Source organism: Somniosus microcephalus, chromosome 2, assembly GCF_052327205.1.
Source record: "Somniosus microcephalus isolate GS21.2 chromosome 2, FLI_Smic_1.0, whole genome shotgun sequence".
NCBI lineage: Eukaryota > Metazoa > Chordata > Chondrichthyes > Squaliformes > Somniosidae > Somniosus > Somniosus microcephalus.
Genome location: NC_140988.1, coordinates 283,670,537 through 283,683,329, shown reverse-complemented (window position 1 = coordinate 283,683,329; position 12,793 = coordinate 283,670,537). Strand labels below are relative to the sequence as shown.

Genomic DNA, 12,793 nt, shown 5'->3' with positions numbered 1-12,793 from the left:
GCAGTGCATTCCAGATTTGTCACACTGTGTGTCTGACATCCAGTACTGGATGAGCATAAATTTTCTCCAACTAAATATTGGGAAGACCAAAGCCACTGTCTTCGGTCCCTGCCACAAAAAAATCTGTTCCCTAGCCACCAACTCCATCCCTCTTCCTGGCCACTGTCTGAGGCTGAACCAGACTGTTCACAACCTTTGACCTTGAGCTGAACTTCCGACCCCATATCTTCTCCATCACCAACACCACCTACTCATTGAAACATAAGATTCTGAGGGGAATTGACAGGATAGTTGCTGAGAGGTTGTTTTCCCTGGCTGGAGATTCTAGAACTAGGGGGTCTAGTCTCAGGATAAGGGGTCGGCCATTTGAGATCAGGAGGAAATTCTTCACTCAGAGGGTTGTGAATCTTTGGAATTCCCTACCCCAAAGAGCTGTGTCGTTGAGTATATTCAAGGCTGAGATAGATGGATTTTTGGACACTAGGGGATTTAAGGGATATGGGGATCGGGCAGGAAAGTGTTGAGGTCCAAGACCAGCCATGATCTTATTGAATGGCAGAGCATGCTCGAAGGGCCGTATGGCCTACTTCTGCTCCTAATTCTTATGTTGTTATGTTCCCCCTCCGTAGCATCGCCCGTCTCGGGCCCAGCCTCAGTCCATCTGCGTGGTATCCACATCCGTGCCTTTGTTACCCCTAGACTTGACTATTCCAATGCTCCCCTCGCTGACCTCCCACCTACCACGCTCCATAAATTCCACCCATCCAAAACTTTGCTGCCCGTATCCTAACTCTCATTACGTCCCGCTCGCACATCACCCCTGTGCTTGCTGACCTACATTGGCTTCTGTTCCGGCAATCCCTTGATTTTTAAAATTCTTATCCTCGTGTTCAAATACCTTCATGGTCTTGCCACTCCAGTATCTCTGTAACCTCTTCCAGCCCTACAACCCTCCAAAATCTCTGTGCCTCCAATTCCGGCTTGTTGTACATCCCTGATTTCCTTCGCTCCACCATTAGCAGCTGTGCCTTCAGCTGTCTAGGCCCCAAGCTCTGGAATTCCCTCCCTAAACTTTCCTACCTCTCTATTTCTCTCTCCTCCTTAAGTCACTCCTTAAAACCTACCTCTTTTACCAAGTCTTTGGTCACCTGTCCTAAAATCTCCTTATGTGGCTCGGTGTCAAATTGTGTCTGATAACACTATATTAAAGGCGCTATATAAATGCAAGTTGTTGTTGTAGCCCACAATGTATAATACTGCTGCTAAGGTAGATCTATGCCTTAATAAGGCGCATTGGCCCCGATATTTGCGGGAAGGGAGTCGGGGGTGGGGGGGACGGGGAGAGTTGTAGCAAACTGGAAATGTGGGTAATGCGGAGGTTTAACTGAATTTAACAACAGGACCTCATTTGAATTTTTTTTCTACGTTTTCTGGCTGGGGGCAAGTCAGATTGAGAGGCTGGCTGACTGTTGGGCGGGAAGGTCTGCACTGGAAGGCCGCAGATGAGCAGAGGAGGGAGGGAGAAAGCACGGGGGAGGGAGAGATCACGTGTCGGGGAGATTGTGGGTCGGTCGGTTGAGGTAATCGCGGGGGGTGTTGAAGACATCGTGGGTCGGAGGGAGATTGTGGGTCGGTGGGTTGAAGTTAAAGCGGGGGGCGGGGGGGTGGTTTGAAGACATCGCAGGGGTGAAGCCGATCATGGGGAGGGATGGACGTTAGCACTGTTGCTCCTCCTGGCCCTCAAGCAGTGCTGGAAAGGCACTTGCCTGCTGGATCCAGCCTTTCTCGCCTCCCTTCAGCTGCCATGTTTCCCAAACCCTTGGAATCCCGTCCCGCAGCCGTTAAATCTAAATGGCTGCTACAATCTGAGACACGCAGCCTCATTAACATATTTAAATAACGGACCTGCTTCTTGAGAGCAAGTTAGTCGGCTGCCTCCATTAAAACCGGAAGTGGGCATGTTCGAGGCAGATTGGGGTAGGACTTTTGGAATTTTAACCTGCCCCCCTGACCCTCTCTTATCCGTTGTGGGGTGTTAAAATTCACCCCAAAGTATAATTATTATAAATTAAACTCAACCTCAGATTAGTAAAAGTTTCATAGAATCATAGAATGGTTACAGCACAGAAGGAGGCCACTCGGCCCATCGAGCGCGTGCCGGCTCTCTGCAAAAGCACTTCCATTCCCACTCCCCCGCCCTTTCTCCGTAGCCCTGCAAATATTTTTCCTTCAGGTACTTATCGAATTCCCTTTTGAAAGCCATGATTGAGTCTGCCTTCACCACCCTTTCTGGCAGTGCAATCCGGATCCTAACTGCTCGCTGCGTAACAAAGTTTTTCCTCATGTCGCCTTTGGTTCTTTTGCCATTCACCTTAAATCTGTATCTTCTGGTTCTCGGCCCTTCTGCCAATGAGAACAGTTTCTCTCTATCTACTCTGTCTAGACCCATCATGATTTTGAATACCTCTATCAAATCTCTTCTCAACAATCTTCTCTACTCCAAGGAGAACAACCTCAGCTTCTCTATCCACATAACTGAAGTCCCTCATCCCTGGAATCATTCTCGTAAATCTTTTCCGCACCCTCTCGAACTCCTTCAAATCCTTCCTAAAGTGCGGTGCCCAGAAATAGACACAAAACTCCAGTTGAGGCTGAACCGGTGTTTTATAAATGTTCATCATAACTTCCCTGCTTTTGTACTCTGTGCCTCTGTTTATGAAGCCCAGGATCCCATATGCTTTTTTAACCGCTGACTCAACCTGCCCTGCCAGCTTCAGTGATTTGTGCACATATACCCCCAAGTCTCTCTGTTCTTGCACCCCCTTTAGAATTCTACCCTTTAGTTTATATTGCCTCTCCTCGTTCTTCCTACCAAAATGTATCATTTCGCACTTTTCTGCGTTAAATTTAATCTGTCACGTGTCCGCCCATTTTACCAGCCTGCCTATGTCTTCTTGAAGTCTATCAAGGAGCTGAATTCCAGAGGTGAGGTGAGAGTGACTGCCCTTGACATCAAGGCAGCATTTGACCGAGTGTGGCATCAAGGAGCCCCAGTAAAACTGAAGTCAATGGGAATCGGGGGGAAAACGCTCCACTGGCTGGACTCATACCTAGCACAAAGGAAGATGGTTGTGGTGGTTGAAGGTCAATCATCACAGCCCCAGGACATCGCTGCAAGAGTTCCTCAGGGCAGTGTCCTAGGCCTAACCATCTTCAGCTGCTTCATCAATGACCTTCCCTCCAACATAAGGTCAGAAATGGGGATGCTCGCCAAAGACTGCACAGTGTTCAGTGCCATTCACAACTCCTCAGATAATGAAGCAGTCCATGCCCGCATGCAACAAGACCTGGACGATGTCCAGGCTTGGGCTGATAAGTGGCAGGTAATAATCGCGCCACAGAAGTGCCAGGCAATGACTATCTCCAACAAATGAGAGCCTAACCACTTCCCCTTGACATTCAGCGGTATTACCATCACCGAATCCCCCACCATCAACATCCTGGGGGTCAACATTGATCAGAAACTTAACTGGACCAGCCACATCAATACTGTGGCAGCAAGAGCAGGTCAGAGGCTAGGTATTCTGCGGCGAGTGTCTCACCTCCTGACTCCCCAAAGCCTTTCCACCATCTACAAGGCACAAGTAAGGAGTGTGATGGCATACTCTCCACTTGCCTGGATGAGTGCAGCTCCAACCACACTCAAGAAACTCAACACCATCCAGGACAAAGCAGCCCGCTTGATTGGCACCCCATCCACCGCCATAAACATTCACTCCCTCCACCACCGGCGCACTGTGACTGCAGTGTGTACCATCTACAAGATGCACTGCAGCAACTCGCCAAGGCTTCTTCAGCAGCACCTGCCAAACCCGCGACCTCTTCTACCTAGAAGGACAAGGGCAGCAGGCACAAGGGAACACTACCACCTCCAAGTTCCCCTCCAAGTCACACACCATCCTGACTTAGAAGTATATCGCCGATCCTTCATTGTCACGGGGTCAAAATCCTGGAACTCCCTACCTAACAGCACTGTGGGAGTATCTTCACCACACGGACTGCAGCGGTTCAAGAAGGTGGCTCACCAATACCTTCTCAAGGGCAATTAGGAATGGGCAATAAATGCTGGCCTTGCCAGTGATGCCCACATCCCATAAACAAATAAAAAAAACCTCTTCCCCCTTACTTTTCACTTCCAAGTTTTGTGTCATCTGCAAATTTTGAAATTGTGCCCTGTACACCTAGGTCCTTCTTCTTAGCCAGTCCCTCAGAACTGAGGATGACATGCTTCCACACTAAAAATGAGTTCTCAGGTGACTGATGAGTCCAATGCGGGACCTAAAGTCTCTGTCACAGGTGCGGCAGACGGTGGTTGAAGGGGCAGGCAGCTGGGGTGTTTGGGTTGACGTGCGCTCCTTCTGCTGTTTGCGCTTGGCTTCCGCTTGGCCCCGGCGATGAGACTCGAGGTGCTCGGCACCTTCCCAGATGCTTCTCCTCCACTTTGTGCGGTCTTGGGCCAGGGATTCCCAGGTGTCGGTGGGGATGTTGCACTTTTTCATGGAGGCTTTGGGGGTGTCCTTGAAGCTTGCCCTCTGCCCACCTGGGGCTCTTTTGCCATGTCGGAGCTCCGAGTAGAGCACTTGTTTTGGGAGTCTCGTATCGGGCATGCGGACGATGTGGCCCATCCATCGGAGCTGATCAAGCGTGGTCAAAGCTTCGATGCTGGGGTGGTTGGCCTGAGCGAGAACACTGACGTTGGTGCGCCTATCCTGCCAATGGATTTGCTGGATCTTGCAGAGGCTGCGTTGGTGGTACCTCTCCAGTGCTTTGAGGTGCCTGCTGTACATGGTCCATGTCTCTGAAGCATACAGGAGGGCGGGTATCACTACTGCTCTGTAGACCATGAGCTTGGTGCTGGGTTTGAGGTCCTGGTCTTCAAACACTCTCTTCCTCAGGCGACCGAAGGCTGCACTGGCACATTGAAGGTGGTGTTGGACTTCGTCATCGACATCTGCCCTTGTTGACAGTAGGCTCCCGAGGTTTGGAAAGTGGTCCACGTTGTCCAAGGCCTCATCATGGATTTTGATAATCGGGGAGCAGTACTGTGTGGCGGGGCAGGTTGGTGGAGGACCTTTGTCTTACGGATGTTTAGTGTAAGGCCCATGCTCTCGTACGCTTTGGTGAAGGTGTTGACGATGGCTTGGAGTTCGACCTCCAAGTGAGCGCAGACGCAAGCATCGTCTGCACACTGTAATTCGATGACAAAGGATGGGACGACCTTGGATCTGGATTGGAGGCGACAGAGGTTGAACAGTTTCCCGTTTGTTCTGTAGATTAGCTCCACTCCAGCGGGGAGCTTACTGAGGGTAAGATGGAGCATTGTAGCCAGGAAGATCGAGAAGAGCGTTGGTGGGATGACACAACCTTGCTTGACCCCGGTCCGTACGTGAATTGGGTCTGTGGTGGATCCGTTGGTCAGGATCACGGCTTGCATGTCATCATGAAGCAGGCGGAGGATGATGATAAACTTTTGAGGGAAGCCAAATTTGAGGAGGACGCTCCATAATCCCTCATGATTGACAGTGTCGAAGGCCTTTGTGAGGTCAAAGAAGGCCATATACAGCAGTTGGTACTGTTCCCTGCATTTCTCTTGTAGTTGATGCGCGGTGAAGATCATGTCCATTGTACCCCTTAGTGGGCGGAATCCGCATTACAACTCTGGGAGGAGCTCTTCAACCACAGGGAGAAGGCGATTGAGGAGGATTCTTGCAATGACTTTCCCTGTGGCAGACAGCAGGGAGACTCCTCTGTAATTACCGTAATTGGACTCGTCACCTTTCTTGAAGATGGTCACGAGTACGGCATTTCTGAGATTCCCCTGGCATGCTCTCCTCCTTCCAAATAAGAGAAATGAGTTAATGTATTCGTGCCAATAGTGCTTCTCTGCCATGTTTTAGCACCTCAGTGGGGATTCCATCTGCTCCTGAGGCCTTGTCGTTCTTCAGTTGTCGGATGGCCTTTTCAACCTCATGCCGTGCTGGGGTTGTGCTGAGGTGGTGGCGGGTGGCATGCTGCGGGATGGAGTTGAGGACACTCGCGTCAAAGACAGAGTCGCGGTTAAGGAGATCTTCGAAGTGCTCCTTCCAGCGGGCACTGACTGCCTCTCTGTCCTTGATGAGTACCTCTTCGTTCTTGGCCCGCAGTGGGGTAGGACCTTGGGTGCTTGGACCATAGGTGGTCTTGACTGCTCTAAAGAATCTACGCATGTCGTAGTTGCCAGCTAGCAGCTGGGTCTCCTGCGCTTTCTCCACCCACCATCTGTTCTTTAGGTCGCGAGTTTTTTGTTGGACCTCGGCCTTCAGGCATCTGTAGAGCTGCTTTCTTGCTCTCGAGTTCTGTTGCTGTTTCCAGATCAGGAATGCCTTGCGCTTGCGGCTTATTAGCTCCTGGATCTCCTGGTTGTTCTTGTCGAACCAGTCTTGGTGTTTCCTGGTCGAGTGACCGAGCATCTCTTCACAGGTGCTCATTATGGATGCCTTGAGTGCAGACCTGGCGCTGTGGACACTCTGTGTCTCTGAATCACTGGGAGTCATCAGATTGGTTATGAGGTGCAGGCTGAATAGGGCTTTCTTAGCAGGGTCTTTGAGTGCTCCAGTGTTGATTTTCCTGCGGCATTGCTTCTGTTGCCGCCGCTGTTTTGGGGCTACGTTGATGGAGATGACAGAGCCGATTAGGCGGTGGTCTGTCCAGCAGTCGTCAGCTTCTGTCATGGCGCGGGTGATGCGGACGTCCTTGCTGTCCCTCGCTCGGACGATGGCATAGTCCAGCAGATGCCAGTGCTTGGAGCGAGGGTGTTGCCATGAAGCCTTGTATTTGTTTCTCTGACAGAACAAGGTATTGGTTATGACAAGGCCATGTTCTAAGCATTTCGTCAGGAGGAGGGTACCATTGGAGTTGTCTTTCCTTATCCCCTCTCTGCCGAGCACACCTCCCCAGAGGTCTGTGTCCTTTCCAACTCTGGCATTGAAGTCGCCAAGGAGGATCAGCTTGTCACCCGTTGGGACTCGGGACAGGGATTGTTCGAGGCTGGGGTAGAATTCCTCTTTGGTCTCGCTTGTGGCTTCCAGTGTTGGGGCGTATGCACTGATGACCGTAGCGCACTGGTTCCGGGCTAGGGTGAGCCGTAGAGTCATGAGGCGTTTGTTTATTCAATCCCACAATCGAATTAAAAAAAACTCTTCCCCCTTACTGTTCACTATACTTCCAAGTTTTGTGTCATCTGCACATTTTGAAATTGTGCCTTGTACACCTAAGTCCAAGTCATCAATATATATCAAGAAAAGCAGTGGTCCTGATACCGACCCCTTGGAAACACCACTGTAAACCTTCCTCCAGTCTGAAAGCAACCGTTCACCACTACTCTCTGTTTCCTGTCACTTAGCCAATTTCGTATCCATGCTGCCACTGTCCCTTTTATTCCATGGGCTTTAACTTTGCTGGCACTTTATGTGGCACTTTATCAAGCACCTTTTAGAAGTCCATGTACACCATGTCAACCACATTGCCCTCATCAACCCTCTCTGTTTCCTCATCAAAAAACTCAATCAAGTTAGTTAAACACGATTTGCCTTTACCAATCCGTACTGGCTTTCCTTAATTAATCCACACTTGTCCAAGTGACTGTTAATTTTGCCCCTGATTATCAATTCTAAAGCTTTTCCACTACCGAGGTTAAACTTACTGGTCTGTAGTTGCTGGGTTTATCCTTACAACCTTTTTTAAACAAGGGTGTAACATTTGCAATTCTCCAGTCCTCTGGCACCACTCCTGTATCTAAGGAGGATTGGAAGATTATGGCCAGTACCTCTGCGATTTCCACCTTAACTTCCCTCAACATCCTAGGATGTATTCCATCTGGTCCTGGTGACTTGGCTACTTTAAGTACAGCCAGCCTTTCTAGTACCTCCTCCTTATCAATTTTTGTCTCATCCAGTTTCAGTTTCCTCTGTTTCTCTCCCTTTATCTGTCTCCTTCTCTCCCTCTTTTTGCCATTCTCTCTTTCTAAATAAAAATAAACACTTCTAAATAGTTTTCCTGGCAAACCTTACCTGAAAAATTATTCTAATACAGAGTTTTCATTGTTTGGTGCAGATTGGAAATGCTTCTAAGTTTCGGAAGCACCTTCCATTAAATGACTGGCTTTCTTGCTTTTTAATTTGTTTTGCATTTGTAACAAAACATGAAATCTGGAGTCTGACAGACAAAACGTGTATTTCATGTTGTGTTTTCATATATATGTTTTGTGATCTCCTGTGGCACTGCTCATGGTAAGTCAAAGGTTGCACCATCTTACAATAACAATAGTATTATATCACATGATGCACCATGTATTACTCTGCTAAAAGATAGCTCAGTTTTATTAACGTACAGGTGGAAGTTGTCCTTATGGCATGGATGATGTTGCCAAGGGGTAGCATGTAGATAAGAAAGTGGAGGAAGCCAAGGATAGATCCTTGGGGGAACTCCAGAGATAGGAAGAGAAGCCATTGGTAGAAAAGCTGTAATAGTGCAACCTAGTGAGGGCCTTCCTGCTAAGCTGGACAATAGAGGAGAGGCGTGACCACTGTAACCTGGACTGTCTCTGTCCCTTGCTCTCTCTCTTTGTCTTTTGCTGTCTGACCCTCTTAGTTTCTCTCCCTTTATCTGTCTCCCTCTCTCTTTCAACCACCCTCTCTTTCTAAATAAAAATAAACACTTCTAAATAGTTTTCCTGATAAAGCTTACCTGAAAAATGATTCTAGTACAGAGTTTTGATTTAATGTAATTGACTTGGTATATTGAGTTATTTGGTTGGTTCAGTTTCAACTTTATTGATCGATTTTCTTCACTGTTTATAGTTACTGAGCTCTGATTTGTTGCTCCTTTAAGAATATGAAATTGTTGTCAATCAGGTGGAAGTAGATACAGAAATTTGCAATAGACATTGTGAAAGACACTGAAATGTAATGGGCAGCAAATCCATGCCAGACATATTGACCTAGAAATTACTATGGCCCCAATATATTCATTTACTGTAACATGCCAGTACTGAAAGTTGGCAGAAGGCGCAAAGCACCAACCCTACCTATTGGAGAAATCAGGTTGTGATCCTTAATTCTCCGTTCTATGATGTACCATCACAATGCACGCCCTATGGTACCAACTGTTAAGAGAGGATAGGTGTGTTCTTATTTATAATTTAATCCTCAAATCAGTAGGGTTGATAAACAGTGAACGTCAGATGATACAGATTTATTAAGTATAGAGTAATTAAACATACACTTAAAAAGCAGTACTTATGACAAAACCTTGCGGCTTTAGTCGGAGGACTCAAAAGTGTTACAGTTCTGAGCTCAGTCTCTTAGGCCTTTATGAATTTTAAGAATCTGTTCCAACACCCACTTTTTATACTTTTTCCTTACCCCTTTACGTGAAAATCTACATTTTTCTGCATTACATAATACAACTCCATATAAGGTGAATTTTAATGAGCTTGTCCCTTATTAATAATTATTTTTCCGTAGACCGGTACTACACCCCAACTCTGTATCTTATTGGAAGTTTCACTCTTGTTCTATTCTATCAATAGAACTTCTAATTATAAGTCTGAACCATTCTATACCAATCTCCTGCTTCTAAAAAGGATGATGTATTCTCAGATGTTTCCTTCTGCGCAACTTGTTACTAAACTGACCGCTACTTTAAGGTCAGTCTTAATTCAACAGTTCAGTGGTCACTGCATCTAAATGGACTTAAAAGGTTAAAGTTAAAGGTTACTATTACTACAGTATAAAAGGAAATAAATAGCAGTATAACATTAGCAGACTTCAAGACAGTCTGATTAACTCTTTCCTTTAATACTCTTTCCCCTCAGCCCTGCAAATTTTTCTTTTTAACTTTATAGCCAATTCCTTGAATCTGCTTCTACCATCCCTTCAGGCAGTATATTCTAGATCATAACAACTCGCTGTATAAAAACATTCTCATCTTCCCTCTGGTTCTTTTGCCAATTATCTTAAACCTGTGTCCTCTGGTTATCGACCCACCCGCCAGTGGAAACAGTTTTTCTTTAATTACTCTATCAAAACCCTTCATAATTTTGAGCATCTCTATTAAATCTTCCCTTATCCTTCTCTGCTCTAAGGAGAACAATCCCAGCTTCTCCAGTCTCTCCACATAACTGAAGTTCCTTATCCCTGATATAATTTTGGTAAATCTCCTCTGCACCCTTTCCAAGGTCCCTTGCCCCCCACACCCCAACCCCCGACGGACGGGAGAGGGATCGAGCAACCCGACCCCATTTCCGCCCATTTAAATTTTTACAAACACAAATCAGGCCATTGACGAGGCTTCTGCAAAAGGCAGGCGGGATATAATTAACATTCAAAAGTTATGGCCCGATGACATCATCAGCGCCATGACTTAAACAACCGTAATCGGGGGAGGCCTGCGCTGTCGACTACCTGGCAGCATATCCAGGGCGGGAAGTGTCAATTGGCCAAGGCAAGTGATGAAGATCAGCTCCATTTAGCACTCCTTGTGGGCCAGGGGGAGCAGGATGTCGTGACTGCCTCTCTCCCCCCTCCCCCCAGCCCCAATCAAGGCCCTGATGTCCTGGCTCCCCCAGCCCCGATTGCCTCTACTGACTGCCGTGGACCGTCCCCACGAATCCCCGGCTATGGCCTCCTGCCACTTGTTTGCGCTCCTGCTCGCTGGCCAGGCTGTCAACTTGGCCTGCTGTTGGGTAGCAGTCTGCAGAAGGTTACTTAAATGAGGCCCTGCCATTGAGGTCAGCAGGGCCTCCATGTCCCCGGCCTTGCCGGGTTCTTCCACGTTACTGGCCTCCTGCACAAACTCCCTGCCTCCCGTTTCAATATCGATCCATAATGTTTCGCATAATTTCCTTGCTTTAGCACTCTATGCCTCTATTTATAAAGCAAATGATCCCCTATGCTTTTTTAGCAGCCTTACCACCTTCAAAATATATTGTTTTTATTTTAATATTTATTTTTTTCTTATTCTGATTTTTGAAGTATTCTTGCATTCAAGTATCATATCCTTCACCCCAGGCCGAAACTCTTGATTCCTCATACTCTGGCCTCTTGTACATCCCACCATTGGCAACTGTGCCTTCAATCACCTATGCTCAACTCTCTGGAATTCCCTCTCTACCTTATTCTCCTCTTTGAAGACCCACCTTAAAACTCACCTCCCTTCCTAATACCTCCTGCTTTGCATCCATTTTTTTGATTATGCCTCTGTGAAGCATCTTGGGATGTTTATTCAAGGTTAGCGGTGCAACATAAATGCATGCTCCTAACATTGTTGATGGTTTTATCTTCTCAGATACTGTCCTCTTACCTTTCAAAATTACCATCATCACCCACTTCTTCAAAAAAAGACCCTTAACTCCTCCTTCCTTGCAAACTACTACCCCACCTTAATCTATTTTTCATCTCCAAACTTCTTGAACATGTTGCTGCCTCCCAAATCCATACCCATCTTTCCTGCAACTCCCCATTTGAATCTCTTTAGTTAGACTGAAGCCATTGTCTTCACCTCCCACTGCAAACTCCATCCCAACAACAACAACTTGCATTTATATATCATCTTTAATGTAGTAAAACTTCCCAAGGCGCTTCACAGGAGTGTTTTCAGATAATATTTGACACTGAACCATACAAGGAGGTATCAGGACAGCTGACCAAAAGCTTGGTCAAAGAGGTAGGCTTTAAGGAGCGTCTTACAGGAGGAAAGAGAGGTGGAGATGTGGAGAAGTTAAGGGAGGGAATTCCAGAGCTTAGGGCCTAGACAGCTAAAGGCATGGCCGCCAATGGTGGAGTGATGAAAATCGGGGATGCGCAAGAGGCCAGAATTGAATGAACAGAAAGTTCTCGGAGGGCTGGAGGAGGTTGAGATAGAGAGGGGCAAGGCCATGGAGGGATTTGAAAACAAGGATGAGAATTTTAAAATCGAAGCATTGCTGGACCAGGAGCCACTGTAGGGCAGCGAGCATAAGCGTGATGGGTTAATGGGACTTGGTGTGAGTCAAGATATGGGCAGCAGAGTTTTGGATGAGCTGAAGTTTATGGAGGGTGGAAGATGTGAGGCCAGCCATATATGGAGGGTCTCCTGGCCAAAATGAGCTCGAACAGGGCATATGGGGAGCAGTGTTCCCTTTAAGCTGCGCAGCCACGCAGTGCTCTGGAGCTCCCGCGCAGCTGACTCACCGGCTATTAAATGGAAAAAACGTGCATACATGGAATTTTGAATGGGCCGTGCAGCCTGTTAAAGGGGCCACGTGGTCAAAAAACAAATTAGCGGGAACTTCGATGAGGAGATAGGAGAGAAACTAAAGAAAGATGTGAGTTCAGGGCTAGGACAGAGGGGAACCTTGGGGGAAGTTTGGCTTGGTGGGCTGGGGAAGGGAAGGATGCGGCAGATGGAGCATGGTCTCAATCTTAGAGACAAAGAGGTCCAAGAGCTCCTCGCACGTTGTTGGAAGTGAGAGGAGAGGGGTCCAACACTACGATTGAATAGTTGAACTCTCTTTTCCTTTGACTCCGGCCTTTTGTGCATCTTCCCCTCCTCTCGTCCATCATCATTGGTGGCTGTGCCTTCCGACGTCTAGGCCCACGCCTGAATTTCCCTCCTGAAACCCCTCTGCTTTTGGCTCGCCGTCCATTTTAGTCTGATTACGATTCTGTAAAATGCCTTGGGATGTTATTCTACATTAAAGGTGGTATATAAATGC

General features: G+C 47.4%; 1 protein-coding gene across 1 annotated transcript in view; it reads left to right on the top strand.

Annotated features, from left to right (window-relative positions):
• The window catches only part of LOC147123429 (phospholipid-transporting ATPase ID-like), a 342,460-nt gene that overhangs the window by 206,120 nt on the left and 123,547 nt on the right, over positions 1-12,793 (top strand). The gene's annotated exons all lie outside the window — the stretch shown is intronic.